The 15,548-nt window shown below is 39.5% G+C and overlaps 1 long non-coding RNA gene across 28 annotated transcripts in view; it reads right to left on the bottom strand.

The window, feature by feature from the left end:
• LOC308639171 overlaps nt 1-15,548 on the bottom strand; it is a 247,633-nt gene that overhangs the window by 134,493 nt on the left and 97,592 nt on the right. For all 28 annotated transcript variants that reach the window (XR_014019991.1, XR_014019992.1, XR_014019995.1 and 25 more), the window contains one exon: nt 2,961-3,101. This is a non-coding gene — a long non-coding RNA (uncharacterized lncRNA). The remainder of the gene's footprint in view (nt 1-2,960; nt 3,102-15,548) is intronic.

Below are 15,548 nucleotides of genomic sequence, written 5' to 3'. Positions count from 1 at the left end.
TTGAAGGCGGAAGGCAGAGGGCGGGGGAGGAGAACGGTCGCTGGGTGATTGTGTCATCAGTAGGCGCCGCTCTCCCCGCCCCCACCCCTCTTTGTCAAGGCGGGAAACCTACAGAGAGGGAGGAGCCTGATGAGCTCATAGCTCCATGGCTGCTGCTGGAGAGTGCTGTGAGCCAGGGAGCAGTGGAGAGCAGCCTACACCTCAGCGCTAACCCGGACCAGAGACGCCGTGGCGTCACCCTTTTCCCCAGCTGCCCTGCACAAGCCAGAGCCTTTGTCAGAGCCCTTAACAGAGCCAGCAGCAGGGCACCAGGGAGGCTGCTACTGCCAGCCTAGGCTGGGGACTTCCTCTTTAGTAAGTGGACCCTGAGGAGGGGCTGGGATTTCTGGCTCTGCCTGAGTCACAGCGCAAAAATCCACAAGGTGTAGGGAGAGGAGTCCACGTGGCAGCCTCAACTGCTGGAACACAGTGAAAGTGGCGCCAAGCTGAGTCATTGCTTCTCTCCAGTCTGCTGCCTGGAATACCTTCCTGGGCCTGTAGCATGTCACCCTGGATTGTATGATACCTTACCCCAGCTCAGGAGCCACCCTCACTCTTGAGTGTGGGGATCCTAATGTGAAGCAGGGAGAGTAGGATCAGTGTCTCTCCGGTTTCTTACTGTCCCCCTTCTCCTCAATATCCTTAGGGGTCTTTTCCCTTGGTCAGTCACCAGACCCCTGGCTCTTCTGCAAGTCTTTGGGGAGTTAATCTACTCCTGCCCTCCCTCACAGCCTCCTACCAAGGTAAACTATAAAAACAAAATCATGGGCTAGAGTTGTGGCTCAGTGATAGAGTGCTTGCCTGGCATGTGTGAGGCCCTGGGTTGGATCCTTGCACCACATGTAAATAAATAAATAAAAGATCCATTGACAACTAAAAGAATATGTATTTAAAAAAAAAGTCATAGGGGGCTGGGGCTGGGGCTCAGTGGTAGCACACTTGCCTGGCATGTGTGAGGCACTGGGTTTGATTCTCAGCACCACATATAAAGAAATAAAATAAAGGTCTATCAACAACTAGAAAAACATAAAAAAAAAAAAGGGCATGGGCTGGGGATGTGGCTCAGTGATAAAGCATGCTTGCCTAGCATTTATAAGGCCCTGGGTTCAATTCTAGCACCACCACTACCAAAAAAAAAAAAAAAAAAAGTGGCACAGAAAAAGCATAAATAAGCAAGACACCCAGGAAGAAGAAAGGGAGATGAACAGAACCATCCTCTGGCTGTAGCCACACTACCACTGCTTCTTCTCATTTTTGAGCAGGAGCCTTCCACAGTTACTGCCTCAGTGCCAAGGAGGAAGGAAACCAACCCACTTTCTCAGCACCAGGACTTTTCTCTAAAACAGTGTCTCCACCATCAGCAATATTTCTAAAAGGCTATCTAAATTCTTGAATGTGAAAACTGTCACATCTTCTAATAGTCCAGGCAAAGTCCAAGAAGTAGCAGGCTGGGTTTTAGAAATGAATCAGGAATTTCTCTGTGTGGGCAGCAAAAGACCACAAACTGAAGGGTCTCACAGAACCTTAAGCCAGAAAGATGAGAAAACAGAGGAGGAGCACACTTCAAAGAATGGTGAAGTTGTTGAACAGAACCTCGACCTGGAGACCCAAATGATTCTTGGCAAGAACAAGTGGAAGAAAACAATAATGAACTTATTTCGGTATACAAGGACTCCTCGGGAAACCAAGAAAAACAGGAGGAAGATGCAGAACATGCTGCTGAAGAGGAAGAGGAAGAGAAAATGGACCAGGATGATCTTGATCAGTTTGGTGATAGTAGCAGAGGAGATGAACACACACAGAGTAATAGTGCCACAGACTGCAGAAGTCCTGTGCATGCCCATTCACCCCCTCCCCTCCGCATTCTATACAAAGACAACAAAAATGAAAACAAACTTGGGCCACGGTTCAAAGGTCCACTCCTTTTCTTTGGAAAGAAAATATGCAAAATCTCAGAATGTACATGTACCGCTGGGATGTTCAGCAATACCAACAACTATTAGGGACCTGAGAGCAGCCAATGGCCAAGGGCAAGAACAACACTAGATGAATTGTGTCCAATCAACTACACGCCTCCTCCAAGAATGGCAGAAAATGTTGCAGGTGACATGTACATGTACTACTTGAAATGTTTCACTTAACTGCTACAAAACGTAAGTGATTATTCAGTCATTAAAAGGAGTAAAGGAAAACAGAAAATTGTAATTAATAATTTTTGCATCAATAATTTTCTTTATCAAAGGCCCACAAACCACATGCCTAAACATTTAAAAGTCATAAATCAAGTTAATAAACTAAGAAAGTCATGCTGTTTATTGAAATGTCCAGAATAGGCAATCCCATAGAGATAGGGGTTGCCAAGTAGTGAGGGGAGGGGACAACAGGGACTAAGGGCTAACAGGTACACAGTGTCTTTTGGGGTAACAGAAGTGTTCTGGAACTGGATAGTGGTGATGGCGCATGGCAAGGTAAATGTGTTGGGAACATTGAAGGGTCCAGGAAGGTTAAAATGGTTGCTGTTATGTGACATACTTATCAGTACAATGCAATAAACATAAGGGAGCTCATTTTAAGTGGAATAATGAAACTCCAATGACTATTCCGTGTATCTACAAGGCACTTAAAATTAATAAAAGAACTCCACTAGTCACTGTCGATAACTTACCTGTCACTGCTACATTAGTAGAGTTCATGCAGCTTCTTTTCATCAATGCCAAGCTTGTATATGGCTCAGTGTGCTGAAATATTCATTTCTACTTTGTATTGAAATTCTCTGAACATTTACTTCAGAAGTCCCTATCTTTGCAGTAAGCCATGGTTTTAACAAAACTAGGCAAATGCATCAAGGCCAGTGTATTGTCACTTCAAAGCATACCCCAGTCCCACATCCCCCAAAACATGGCCATTTTCCTAAATCTCACCAATGGAGATGATGTGACTTTGTGTGCTGAAGAAGTCTTCACCCCTGTGCCAAAATCTTCGCCTGGCTTTTCTTCCTGAACTCATTACATAGTCCATGATCCATGCACTCTGTACAAATGTACAATCCTAAACTTCTATACCTAGAAGAAAAACAGGCACAGGTCACAAAAGTTAAAGGAGATTATTTACTTCCTTACGAGGCACCTGTATCAAGTGCCTTCTCGCTGGGGACAGGATCCCACACTCCCTGATTTTTTGGCCTGCTGCTATACACATTCAGCTTTCCCTATAATCTTTCAGCTTTACATTTTAAAATAATGCTAGTGGCCTCAAACATGTGATCCTCTTGCCTCAGCACCCTAGTTGCTGGGATTATAGGCATGCATCAGCATGCCTAGCTTGGGTAACATTTTATCTTAGTATTCTTTTCTCTGTTATTATGGTTGAACTCCTGAACTAGGCCATAGCACCCAGCCAAAAGAGTCCTAGAGGAGCTCAAGTTATTACTTGCCTTGTTGTTGTTACAATTCGTCCTCTGACCCAGTGAGGTATGATACTCTTGCACAGCAGGAGCAAGAAGACCCTATATCCTTGCCCACCAAAGAGCCCTCAGGATATCCCACAGTTGATTCAGGAACATAAAATTCCCAGATAATATGCATGGTCCTCAGTTATATACTCTGCCTTTGAGTAAACCAAGGGCCTTATGTAAGGTCCTAGAGGTTGAACACTTTTTTTTTTAAGAGAGAGAATTTTTCAACATTTATTTTTTAGTTTTCGGTGGACACAATATCTTTACTTGTATATGGTGCTGAGGATTGAACCCAGTGCCCTGCCCATGCCAGGCAAGCGCGCTACGGCTTGAGCCACATCCCCAGCCTGAAAACACTCTTAAGGCCCCTGTCTCTTTCTTGAAAGTAGATCCAGGCCCCTCAGAGGTGAACTGGAACAAACTATAGAAAGAGGCCATCACCTATGCCCAGAGCTACTTGGGCCAACCAGGACACAAGAAAACAGAGAAAAGGGTTGGGGACTTAAAAAACAAACAAACAAAAAAGTTTCAAACAAAACTTTTGTTTGAAGAGAACTGATACTTCAAACAAAAGACAAAATTATGCTGTCTTAAGGAAGGGCTATTAGAGTTCTCTCAGCAAACACTATTTTCTAAAGTCATATTGGAAAGATAGAGGACAAAATAGGCCGCCTATAGGCAGTGCAGCAGGGGCCTATCCCTACCCCTCTTCTTGTAACCACTTAGAATGTCCATCCTGAGTTTCAGCAAAGACAACAACTGAACACTATGATTTCAAGCAGCTAAGAATGTAAGAAAAGGAAGGAAAGGAAAAAAAGGAGGGAAAGAAAATAAGTTAAGATAAAATCCCCTACATAGAAAATAAAAGATAACAAAAAAATTACATAGGTAAATGTAATATTTTATATATTATTTATACTTAACATGTTCATATATATATACAGACACACACAGATTCACAATTTTACAGAATTTGAAACTCAAATTTTTAAAAATATTTGTTTATGTGGTGCTGAGGATCGAACCCAGTGCCTCATGCATGCTAGGCGAGCACTCTACCACTGAGCCACAACCTCAGCCCCTGAAACTCAAATTTTACATACTAACATTTACAGGGCTGGGGATGTAGCTCAGGGGAAGAGTACTTGCCTGGCATGTGTGAGACGCTGGGTTCGAGTCTTAACACCACATATAAATAAATAAATAAAATAAAGGTCAATGAACAACTACAACTAAAATTTTTAAAAAAAATTATGTACTATAAATTGATAGAATACAATTTTGCACATATAATAATAAGCACATATCAACATAGGTTCTGAATTAATTTTAGCATTTGCTAAAATGCACTAACTGACTAAGCTCCAGAATCAATAGATTCCTGGGGCTCATCTATTTATACCTGGATATATTGCTGAAGTTAAACATTATAATTTTAATAAAATAACTACCTTCATAGGAAAAATAGTTATGCCCCATTTTCACTATATAGTTGCTTGAGTTTCCCATGGTCATAGTTCCTATTGCCATAAAATATCCTGCATTGGGCATAGATGCTGTCACAAATTAAAATTAAGACACATATATAGGCTAATGGACTAGAGGAAAGAAACTCTTTTTTAAAGAGAGAGTGAGAGAGGAGAGAGAGAGAGAGAGAGAGAGAGAGAGAATTTTTAATATATTTTTTTTAGTTCTCGGCGGACACAACATCTTTGTTTGTATGTGGTGCTGAGGATCGAACCCGGGCCGCACGTATGCCAGGCGAGCGCGCTAACGCTTGAGCCACGTCCCCAGCCCAGAAATAAACTCTTGCTCAAATGATTTTTGACCAACAGAACCACTGAATTAGCATGATCCTTTTTCCTTGGAATAGTTAAAATAACTGTGAATGATTAAAAAAACAGAAAAAAATTAAAAATAAGCAGGAGATAGGAGGATTGAAAGCTCAAAGCCAGCCATAGCAACTTTACGAGATGCTCATCAACTTGGAGAGACCCAGTCTCAAAATAAAAAATAACAAAATAATAAAGGGCTGGGGATGTGGCACAATGGTTATGTGCCACTGGGTTCAATCCCTGGTACCAAGAAAAAAAATTTATATAACATAAAGTTAAAAAAAAAATGTTCTGGGGCTGGGACTGTAGTTTAGTGGCAGAGTGCTTGCCTAACAGGCATGAGGCCCTGGATTCAATCCTCAGCACCACATAAAAATAAATAAATAAAATAAATGTATTGTGTCCAACTACAACTAAAAAATAAATATTTTAAAAAACGTTCTGACAGATTTTTATACCACCACATAGATTATAACTGAACTCTAACAAATAATAAACTGCACTATTGACAAAAATTCATGTAATTAATCATAGTAGGGCTCAAATTAAGGTTACATCTGGGCATTCCACTGATTTTAAACCCTGTTTCCTCTTTATTTTATTTTTTGCTTTTATTGTTAGTGGTGGGATGGGTACTGGGATTGAAGCCAGGGACAAAACCACTGATCTACAGCCTGACCCTTTTTTATTTTTTGAGACTGGGTCTCTCCAAGTTGATGAGCGTCTCATGAAGTTGTTATGGCTGGCATTACAGCAGGACTACAGCACACCTGGCCCGCTATAATCTTAGGCAATTAATTTGATATAGAAAGAAAAGTATAGGTCTTCATTTAGCTTTTGCCTTGATTTAATTTTCCATAGTTAGTCACTGCTGCAAAATGCTCTAATATTGGACATAAATGTTCTGAAAGAATAAAAATAAAGTCTTTGGTACTTAAAAGTGGGCTTGAGAAAATGGGACCCCATGAATCCTCATTTAAAATTGTTAACATAACCCAGTGTAAATTAAAAGAGGGGACTCAAGTCCTAAAACTCATTGTTAAAGCCTAATAAATAGGTATAGGTGGAGGTGTTGCTCAGCTGTAGAGCATTTGTCTTCCATGTGAAGGTCCTGGGTCTGATCTCAAGAACAGCAAAATAAAAAAGTAAATCATTATGGGGCTGGGGATGTGGCTTAAGCGGTAGCGCGCTTGCCTCACATGCGTGCAGCCCGGGTTCGATCCTCAGCTCTACATACAAAAACAAAGATGTTGTGTCCGCCGAAAACTAAAAAATATTTTAAAATTCCCTTTTTGTCTCTCTCTTTAAAAAAAAAAAGTAAATCAATAAATGCAATAGTAAAGGTGATCATCCCCTCTGAGTCTCCATTTGAAAGACAAATTTTGTCTGTTCTTAAATCTGAAATGAATCAATGATACAGATACATTAAAAATATAGAATATAGAGCATGGCTCATGATGGTTTTCTACAAACATAATACTGTGATCCTATCCACCAATGCCTGCTAAATCAATGTCCAAAATTATTACAATTATTAATGATATTTAATCAAACGTAAGTGAGATTTATAGATTTGGCTAATCAGTTCTGTTTAGTGCCTGTTGCATCAGGCTTTCAGCTGCAGATTGCATACACCTTCAAAGGGATACAACATACCTTTGGTAGAAGGCTGAACATGAAGTACATCAACATCTTTTTCATTATGCAATTGGCAGACATGATGTTGATGATACATAATGTAGTCCAGGAACACTAGTACATTAATGACATCTCCTTCCAAGGAGATTCACCTAACACATTTACTAAATATATAAAAGTCCAATATCTTTTAAATTTTTTCAATTATGTTGGCAATACATTCCTCATTTACAAATTTTACTTATGCATTAAAATGAACACTCGCTCCCTTTAGAACATTAAGAAAATCCTTCATGATAAAAACACTGGGAACTGTTTTCATGCTTATATAAGTCTCTGGACCACTCAGGATATCAAATACTTAGTTCTAAGATTTTGTATGCACGAAATTGTCTCTCTTGGTCTCATGCTATGCACCAAACAACGAATGACTGACTGCTTACTGGAGTCTTTGAAGATTTGAGGCTCTCACAGACCCTGAGCCCAGGACCCTCATTAGCCAGCTTCCCATCATGAAAATTGCACCCCGCAACCTTGACATGGCTACAGAGCCTCATTAAGACAGCATATAGCCAGGTGTGGTGGTGCACACCTATAATCCCAGCAATTTGGGAGGGTGAGAAGGAAGATTGCAAGTTCTAGGCCAGTCTCACCAATTTAGTGAGGCCCTAAATAATTGAGAAAGATTCTGTTTCAAAATAAAAAATAAAAGGGCTGGGCATGTAGCTCAGTGACAAAGTGCCCCTGGGTTCAATCCCAAGTACCCTACTCCCCTCAAAAAATATAGAATAGAATCAAATCTAGGCCCTCTGATATATTTCACCCGAACATTAGGGTGTCTTCCCTTCTCCTCAGTGCCTTGCCACATGTCAGGGTGTTGAAGGAGGATATCTGTACCTCAGATCCCTGAACTACATGGGAAATCCCTTGGTATAAACTGAGTGAATACTAATAGGGGTTCACTGACTACACATACAACAATTTTCACCATCATATGATTCAGAGCTTAATGGAAAGAATTCCTTTCCATCACTTAAGTAGGATGTCCCTCATAAGGGACAGGACCCAAACAATGTACTTGGCCAAACTTCAGGCAAAAATCTTAGCACTGGATACCCTGCTCAAGATATAGTCCCATCTACACATTTATTACAAAAATTGTGCCTTTGAAGATAAAAACAAAACACTGTGAGAACCTCTTGCCTCAGATGCCCAAAATATAAAGCAAAGTCAGAAGCTTCCACATATACTAAGGATTGAATAAAAGGCTTAATGAATAATCATTATTGCTTCAGAGTTACTGACATTATTGATAGTAACAAGACATTCATTCCACTTAAAATGTGCACTGCTGAGTTCTTTTGTGTGTGTCGAGGGGGGTAGTGCTGGGGATTAGAACCCAGGGCCTTGTGCATGAAACATACGCTATATCCCCAGCCCTGCAATGCTGAGTTCTTGATAAGAACATTCAATAGAATCTTCGTTGTCCTTCTAGGTCACAGATACCTGCTTTAATTTGTATACATAATAACCTGCTCAATATCTATTTTTGAAATTATAACCCAACAAATAAACTGATACATTTCTATTTCGTCCCAGGCCTAACCCAACTTTTATTATCAATATCATTATGATTATCATCATTATTTGTGGTACTGGGATACCAGTTACCACCAGTCCTACTTTTTTTATTAATATTTTTTTTTAGTTGTTGATATACCTTTATTTTATTTATTTGTATGTGGTGCTGAGAATTGAACCCAGTGCCTCACACATGCCAGGCAAGTGTGGCACCACTGAGACACAGCTCCAGTTCCCCAGTCCTACGTTTTAAAATGTTTTTATTAGTGCATTATAGTTACAACATAATAGAGGAGTTCATTTTGACATAATCATTTGTTCCATTTCAGTCCCCAGTGCTTCCTCTTTCCCTCCCCTCTTCCTGCCCAGATTCCCCATCCTCTACTGGTCTTTCTTCTATTTATTTATTGTTTTTTAAATTGATGCTTTACAGATATAGATAAACGAGGACTTCAGTGTGGTATATTCATATGTACAAGCATAATTTTGCAATTTCATTCTGTATTTCTTTCTTTTCCCTCTCCTTACTCCCCCCATTCCCCTTTCTCTAGTTTACTGATCTCCCCTCTATTTTAATGGGATCCATCCCTCACTCCTTTTTCCCCCATTACTTGGCTCTAGCTTCCACATATGAGAGAAAACATTTTACCCTGAACTTTCTGAGACTGCCTTATTACTCTTAACACGATGTTGTCCAATTTCATCCATTTACCAGCAAATTCCATAATTTCGATTCTTCTTTATGACTGAGGATACAGGGTCTCCCTCAGTTAGTTCCATGCTAAACTAGAATTTTAAACCCTCCTGCTACAGCCTTCACGGTTTCAGGGTTCACAGACATGCACCACCATGCTGGCTCAATCTTTACTGGCATCATACACACCTACCCTTCCATACCTAGAGAAAAAAAAAAAAAAAAAGGTCACCAAACTTAAGAGAGATTATTTCTTTCCCTAGAAATCAATCTGTATCACATAAGTCAACCCCTTGTCGCTGGGGACAGGATCACACACTCCCTGATCTCTCTGCCTGTTACACACCTTGAGCTTTCCCCAAGGTCTTTCAGTTTGCATCTCCAAGCCTCAGCACCTGAACACCCTCTCTGAACACTTATTGTCTCTACTAGTCAACCACAACTGCCTTCCATCTAAAAGTGATGCTGAGGCACTAAGTTTTAGTGAATTTTTGTAACTGTATGTGGCCTCAACAACTCTTTTAAGTAAATGTGTAATTTCTCAATCAGAAGCAGGGCTTACTCTTATCACAGATTCCAGTTCTCCACTCCCTCCCAGGTCCTTATTGTGATCTATCCAGATATCTACTACATGAACTCACCTTCTGGTAATCCCCACCTTAAGGGACAGCTCAAACAACCTACTTGACTCACCAAGAGACCTCCACATCCCACATGTGCTTCCATGGAGTTCATACCTGCTTAGTTTAAACTCACGAATTAGAACTCTCCTCAGGAAATCTGCTTCTAAGGATCTGGACCCCAGTAAGAGCTTGACGGTCAGGCCAATCTCTCTCCTGTACCACTCAATCCCAGAACATCATGCCCTTCTTATTGGCCCTGCATAGTGTACTGCCCTATGTTCTCTGGGATTCAAAATAAATGCATGTATTAAAATATCAAACTATAGCCTCTAATAGACAAAATTATTATTTGCAAATTAAAAGTGAAACTAAACTTAAAAATTTGAAATAAAATTCTGTTGCTGTTATTATTTCATATGAATTTTATTTTTATTTTTTCTGCTGCTGCCTCTGTGTCTCCTTTGACCATCAAATATCCCATCTTGAAATTTATTATGAAACATTAGTCCATTGCCTAAGTGTCTTTCTTTTAGAGCAAACAACTCTAGAAATCCCTTGCTCCAAAGAAACCCAAATTATCAAGGAAAGCCAGGTGCGGTGGCGCACATCTATAATCTCAGCAGCTGGGGAGGCTGAGGAAGGAGGATCAAGAGTTCAAAGCCAGCCTCAGCAAAAGCAAGGTACTAAGCAACTCAGTGAGACCCTGTCTCTAAATAAAATACAGAATAGGGCTGGGATGTGGCTCAGTGGCTGAATGCCCTTGAGTTCAATCCTCAATAACCCCCAAAAAATTATCAAGCAAAATCACAAGTCTCTAGTTTATATAAACTAGGTACACAATATAAAGTATCAGAAGACACTGCTTACAACTGAGTCACACATTTCACTTCTCAAAATACAAAATGCTGGGCTCTTAAGAAGTTATTTAATAGAGCTTTGATGTCCCTGATACGTCACACATAGCTGGCTAACTTGAGAGACTTCACGGTCTCCTCAAATAACTTCTTTCCAAATTCAAGTCAACTGGGAGTGGTAGTGCATGCCTGTAATCCCAGTGATCTGAAAGACTGAGGCATGAGGATTCCAAATTCAAGGCCAACATGAGCAATTTAGGGAGACCACACACACACACACACACACACACACACACACACACACACACACACGAGGAGGAGGAGGAGGAGGAGGAGGAGGAGGAGGAGGAGGAGGAAGAGTGTTGGGGATACAGCTCAGTTGATAGAGTGCTTGCCTTGCATGCACAAGACCCTGGGTTCAATCCCCAGAACCACACTAAATAAATAAATAAAACAGGGTCATTTCAATACACCTCTCTCAGCAATAGACAGGTCATCCAGACATTAATTCAGTAAAGAATCTTCAGACCTAAAAAATATTATAAATCAAATGGACCTAATAGATATCTATAAAATATTTCACAACAACTGAATATGCCTACTTCTCAGCTGCTCATGGAACCTTCCCCCAAATAGATCATATTTTATGTCACAGAAAGAAAGAAAATGAAAAGCCTGCTCATGTTCTTGACAGGCATAATTAATTGCTAAAATGGCCATATTACCAAAAGCAATATGCAGGTTTAATGCAATTCCCATAAAAATACCAATGGCATTCTTCAAAGACTGTGAAAAACAGTTCTAAAATTCACATAGAAGAGTACAAGGACCAGATTATCCAAAGTAACTTGGAGCAATATGAGCAGTGCCGGAAGCATTGTGAATTCAACAACTTCAAATTATAATTCAGAGCTATGGTAACGAAAACAGTGTGATTCTGGCATAAAAATGGACAAATGGTCCAACAGAAGACACAGAGACAAAGGTATACAGACACAATCATGAGATCCTTGACAAAGGTGCCAAAAAAATAAAGTTGGATAAATGATAGCCTTTTAAATAAATGGTACTAAGAAAATTGGATAACCATATGTAGAAGGATGAAACTACATCCTCATCTCTCACCCTGTACAAAGTCATCTCTCAAAATGGTGCAAAGACCTAAGAATTATACCAGAAACTCTGCAACTGGTAGTAGAAAATATAGGATCAACACTCTGACATATAGGCTCAGGCATCAACTTCCTTAGTAACCTTCCTGACACTCAGGAAATAAAGCCAAGAATTAATGAATGGGATTGCATCAAATTAAATAACTTCTGCACAGCAAAGGAAACAAGGATGTAAACAGAGAGCCTATAAGATGGAAGAAAATCTTTGCCAGTCACTCTTCTGACAGAGGAGTAATATGCAGGATACAAAAAGAACTCAAAAAACTAGGGCTGAGATGTACCTCAGTGGTAGAGCATTTGCCTATCATCATATGCAAGGCCTGGGTTCACTCCCTAGCACCTAAAAACAAACAAATAAACAAACACACAAAAAATCAACTAATGGGCAAATGAAGTAAACACATTTCTCAAAAGACATATCTGTAAAGCCAAAGCACAGATGGCCAATTATTAAATGAAAAAATGCTCAATATCGCCAGCCAAAGAAATGCAAATCAAAACTACACTAGGATTCTATCTCACCATGGTCAGAATGGCTGTTATCTAAATAAATAAATGATCAAAAAATGATGGTGAGATGTAGAGAAAATACATAGGAATAAATCTAATAAAGATTTGTGGGGAGGGGGGTGCTGACGTTATACTTCAGTGGTAGAGCACTTGATTACCACATGTGAGGTACTGGGTTCGATTCCCAGCACTACAAATGAATAAATAAAAGTATTATGTCCATCCAAAACTAAAAATATATTAAAAAAAAAAAGATTGGTAGAAATGTAAGTTACATACACTTACATTTCCCAAATGTAAGCCACGTTGGAAAACAGCGTGGAGGTTCCTCAAAAATAAAAATAAAATAAAAATAGAATGACCATATCATCCAGCTATACCACTTCTGGTATTTATCTGAAGGAAAATATGTCAGCATACAAAAGACATATCTGTATACCCGCATTTATCATGACCTTATTCACAAAAGCAAAGATATGGAATCAGCCTAGGTGTGTACCACCACAAGAATAGATAAAAAACAAAATGTACTATCTATACACAATGGAATTTTATATAGTCATAAAGAAGAATGAAATGATGATACTTCCAGGAAAATTACTGGAATTTGAGGTCATCACGTTAAGTGAAGTAAGCCTACCTATAGAAAGACTAATATTGCATGTTTTCTATTATATGTAGAAAAACAAAAGAAAGAAATAAAGAAAAAAATATGAGCTAGAAATCAGAGAGGTACTATTAGGGAAGGGGAAAGGAACAAGGGATTGGGAAGAAAGAGGGAAGAGGAAGAGAGGGCAGAAGAGGGGTTGGACACGATCAAAGCATGATATTTACATGTAAGGAAATTTCACAGTGAAACCCCTTAATTTCTCCAATTAATATGCATTAATAATTATAATAAAAATAATTACAATTTAAGAATGTACACATAGTAGACAAGACAGTATTGACTTTTTATTTGTTTTACTTTTAAAATTTAAAAAAAAATTCAACCATGAAAAAAAAAGGAAAGAGTAACATCAGCAAGATGGATGGAATAGGAAGTCCCAGCCTTCATGTTTCCACAGAGGTATCAACTTAACCACCATATATGGACCAACATACTTTTATAAGAATTCTAGAATCCAGATAAGCAATCTCAGCACACTAAAGAAAAAAAAGACCCAGAACATATCCTCTTATATGGATTGTAGAAACAGTTTCACTTTATCCAAAACAACCAATTCCTCACACTGGAACAAACACCTCCACACAGAAAGAGAACCACTTTGGCTGCAAATTATCCATGGGGGAAAGAAAAATCAAAGTGTTTATCAATTATCCCCAGCCTTTTGGAGCACTATCCAAAGGATCTGTTTCAGTCTTACCTCACTCAGAGTGTTAAGGAGGCTGCTAAGAGCAAAGCATGAAGGGTGGTGGCTCTCAGCAAACAGTATGGCTCTTGTCAAATGACAGGGATTTCAGATGATGGATGGTGTGGATCTCAGGAGTCAGCATAGTTTTCAGCTGACAGTGCAGAGCTTGGCAACTGATCTTTATCTCTGCAGCTAATGTGGGTCTCAGAAGCTGTCACTGATCTTATTGGACATGCAGCATGGCTCCTAATAGCTGGCAAACATCCCAGAAGATAGCACACCTCTCAGCAGGCAGCACGGATCTTAACAGCTAGTACATCTCTCAACAATCAGTGTGACTCTGAGTTGACAGCTAACCATGGCATTCAGCCAGCCCCTCAGCTAATGGCAAGGATCCCCAGAGGCCAGGGTGGCTTTCAGCAAATGGCATGAACCATAACAGCTGGTAACACTACTAGCACCCAGTTTGGCTCAGTAGGATTGAGAGAAAGTGCACAATTCGGGAATTTCTCCATGAGTGAGAATGGAAAGAAAGAGAAGCTATACCATCATTCTCTCATCAGAGTGTACTGACCTAGGATAAAGGAGCAGGCAACTGTCCCCTAAAATAATTTTTTAGGGTTCACAAAAGACATAGAAACCTGAGACTTCTCCAACAGAAGAGATGGAAAAGTGTGAAGCATGAACACCTATAGCAAAATTTTGAGAGACACCCAGAAATGCTAACAAGGCTGACTGAGGGTGATTTTCCCTGCCAAAGAAAATCTGCAAAAATTGGAAGGAGTGGCTGCTTCTACCAAAGGGTAAATACCAATGCAAAGCTAAAAGAAACAAAAAACAATTAGGAAATAAGGAGGCTGAGGCAGGAGGATAGCAAGTTTGAAGCTAGCATTGGAAACTTAGTGAGACACCGTCTCAAAACTAAAAATATAAAGCGGGCTGATGATGGTAGACCACATTTCTAGCAAGCATGAGGTCCTAGGTTCAATCCCTCGTACCACAAAATCATCATCATCATCATCGAAATAAGACACTATCAAATGCACAAAATAAGTCTTCAGTAACTGATCTTCAAGATATGGAGATAAATAATTGCCTGGTGAATAATTCAAAATAATCATCTAAAAGAAGCTAATTGAGGTAAAAGAGAACATAGAGAAATGAAATCTTTTTCAAAAACAATACATGAATAAAATGAAAAGTTTAATAAAAGTATAGAAACCTAAAAGGAATCAGAAAGCTGGGCATGGTGGCACATGCCTATAATCCCAGCTGTTTGGGAGGCTGAGGGAGGAGATTGCAAGTTAGCTGGGGCAAGACCCTGCCTTAAAATCAAAAACTATAATGGCTGGAGATGTAACTCAGTAGTAAAACACCCCTGGGTTCAATTCCCAGTGGGGTCGAAGGAGGAAGAATCAAACAAATATTCTTGAAATGACGTATATTTTAATTAAACTGAAAAATTCAATATAAAACTTCCAGCAAAATTATCCAGTCAGAGGAGCAAGAAGGAGCAAAAAGACAGGAGTGAACAAAGCCTAAGGAGTTTATAGAATATCAAGCAAACCAATATAGGCAATATACTTGTCCTGGAACCACCAAAAAAAAAAAAAAAAAAGACAAAGAATTTTGAGGACAGTGAGAGAAAAGCAACTCATTACTTACAAAGGAGCAAGCATGAGAGGTTTACTCAGCAGACATCTAGAAACCTCAAGGGGATGGGATGACATACACAAAGCTTTAAAAGAAAAAATTATAAAACAAGAACACTATATCTGGAAAATATAAAAGAG

Source organism: Spermophilus citellus, assembly GCF_964194105.1.
Source record: "Spermophilus citellus genome assembly, chromosome: X".
In the NCBI taxonomy this organism is placed as follows: domain Eukaryota; kingdom Metazoa; phylum Chordata; class Mammalia; order Rodentia; family Sciuridae; genus Spermophilus; species Spermophilus citellus.
This window is presented reverse-complemented; position numbering and strand designations above follow the sequence as displayed.